Source organism: Poecilia reticulata, linkage group LG13, assembly GCF_000633615.1.
Source record: "Poecilia reticulata strain Guanapo linkage group LG13, Guppy_female_1.0+MT, whole genome shotgun sequence".
Taxonomy (NCBI): Eukaryota; Metazoa; Chordata; class Actinopteri; order Cyprinodontiformes; family Poeciliidae; genus Poecilia; species Poecilia reticulata.
In genome coordinates, this window is record NC_024343.1 from 15,972,751 (window position 1) to 15,975,477 (window position 2,727).

Here is a 2,727-nt window from a genome sequence, read left to right on the forward strand (position 1 = left end):
TTTTTTTTTTTTTTTTTTTTGCGCTGGGAGGTGTTATAAATTTATTAGAGGCAGAGAGAGCTAACAGTCCTCTCCATCCCTCTGATCCCAGCTGGTGCGGCCGCCCACACTCCTCTGCAAGCCTAACAGACAAGACGGGGGGGAGAGAGGGAGGACCAGAAAACATCCATTTATCCACGTTATATGTCAAACAGCAACGCATCGATGCCAATTAGCCGAGCGGTTCATCGTGGTAATTGCGGCACATGCCTCACAGCTCGAAGCCGAGTTGCTCTGATAATTAATAGATCAATATTTAGAAATTGGAAACGCATTTAAATTGGTGGTAACGAATCCCCGTGTAGCTAATCTGCTTAATTTGTAGTGTAAATATTGGTATTTTAAATTGAGTTGATGCAAAGTAGAAAATATAAGTCATAATAATAATAATAAAAAAAATACGTCGGTGTCGCCATAGGTGTCTTAATGTCGCCAAAGTGGCCTCGTTTTAACTTATGTTAAGGGATCTACTTTTTTACTCGGTGAGTTAGAAACTGCTCTAAAAGGTACAGCACTGATACAGAGGGTGCCTAGCAACTATCAGCATCACCATCTCCTATTAAATCCATGACGATACGTGGATGGCGAGGGAGTTACCATAGTAACATTCTCAGTGCCCCTTCCTACACTCCCTCCCTGTATGTTTGGAGAGGCCTGGTTGGTCCAGACAAACCAGATGGGGGTTTTACCTGTGACAGCACTAGAAATGTTTGAGAAATTGTTTAGTCGTCCTTTTAGAGAGATTTCATAGACCGGTTTCACTCTCCCAGGAGGAGACTTGATCTAATCCAGGAAGCTTTTTTGTTGTTGTTGTTTTACAACAGGCATTGATACAGAGTGAGAAAGACCACCTAGCCAAATGAAATCCTTTCATGCCAGAAAAGATTTCATTTAAAGTATCAGAGGGAAAATTACATGTCATACAAAGAATTAAATGTTTTGGAGACATTTCCAAATATTTCCCTCCAGAGAGAGAATTGTGATCCTGTATGGATTCCTATAAATCTGAGGTTTACAAACACCAAACACTGATATTTATGTCACAATAATTTTGAGCTTTAAATAATTTATTTGAACGATTCTCTACTTGGGAGAGGATACACAGAATATACAGGATTAAACATATCTGGATACACATACAGGATTAAATAAATACACAGTATATACAAGATTAAATGGATACACAGTATATACAAGATTAAATGGATACACAGTATATACAGGATTAAATATATGTGGATACACATACAAGATTAAATATATGTGGATACAGGATTAAAATATAATATAATATAATATTGGAGAAAAAGTAAAAAAAAACAAACAAAAAAAAACAGCACTTATGTAGTCATTAGCAACCTTCCGGCATATTCTGCAAGGCTAGTTGATCCATCTTCTGACCCAAAATGGCGGAGTTCATGTAAAATATTTATTTTCCTGGCACAAAGCCCATGAACTTTGAATGAGGTCGAGGCATGGGTCATTCCAGAATCTTCAGGCCTGCAGATATGTTGAAAATATGGAAGCATTTATTATTTTTGTTGCTTTTATGTTTAATTAGTTAGTTATCAAAGTGGTAAGAACAAGGAGTTCTTTCTGGCCTGGAAATTTTCCTGCTTCACGAAGACTGTGCACAACTCCTTTACAGTGCCGAAGTCCTACGCTGCAGTGTTGATTTTTGTCATTTTCAAATTTCTGACCAATCTTGTGTGAAATCACACACAAAAAAAGTCCTGCCCAGAATATGTGCCAAGAACAAGCCGAAAGAACTCCTGAAGGAGCGTTGCAAAAACAGAATGACATCTTTATTTCCACAATTAGGTGGTTTCTATGCAATAATGCTTACTCAAATATTATAGAGGGTAATATAACGTTCACTTTGAGTTCTACTCAAGTTATGGCAGTAAAAGGAAATTGTTTATAGAAATTGTGCAAATGTTCATTTTACTGCAGAGGAAAAGTGTGAAATGCATCATAACAGAGACTGTATAGTTTCTCAAACAACCAGGATTACCTTGTTGCTGTTGTTTGCGCCTGCTGCACTGTCCTTCTATTGCTCAGCAGGCTCTTCCTCTTCCTTGGAGTCAGCAGGTGTCCCATCAGAACTATCAGAAGGACTCTCCTCATAATCTGTCTCTTCAAATTCAAAATCAAATTCAGGAGTAAAAATTTCATCTTCATCTTTAAATGTCACCTGCTTTCCTTCCTTGGCGCTACCGAAGGACTTCTCAGAGACTGATGGACTTCCACTGGTTTTCTCAAGAGAAACTTCATTCTCAGTTATTTCCTTCTCTTTTTGAGTTTCAGTTATTTCCCCCCCACTTGGAGTCTCAGTTATTTCCATCTCTTTTTGAGTCTCAGTTACTTCCTTCTCTTTTTGAGTCTCAGTTATTTCCCCCCGACTTGGAGTCTCAGTTATTTCCCTCTCACCTCGAGTCTCAGTTATTTCCGTCTCTTTTTGAGTCTCAGTTATTTCCCTCTCACCTGGAGTCTGCTTAATTTGTAGTGTAATCACAAATTTCACTCTGGTTACTCCCCCCTCACTTTGAGTCTCAGTTACTTCTCTCTCACTTTGAGTCTCAGTTATTCCTCCCTCACCTTGAGTCTTCGTTATTCCCCCCTCACCTTGAGTCTTCGTTATTCCTCCCTCACCTTGAGTCTTCGTTATTCCTCCCTCACCTTGAGTCT

At 38.9% G+C, this 2,727-nt stretch overlaps 1 long non-coding RNA gene across 1 annotated transcript; it reads right to left on the reverse strand.

Annotated features, from left to right (window-relative positions):
- Positions 1-1,094: 1,094 nt before the first annotated feature.
- Positions 1,095-2,721, reverse strand: LOC103474580 (uncharacterized). Its single transcript, XR_535204.1, has 2 exons — positions 2,054-2,721; positions 1,095-1,539 (listed from the first exon to the last, which is right to left on the reverse strand). It is a non-coding gene; the product is annotated as an uncharacterized LOC103474580 (long non-coding RNA).
- Positions 2,722-2,727: the final 6 nt, after the last annotated feature.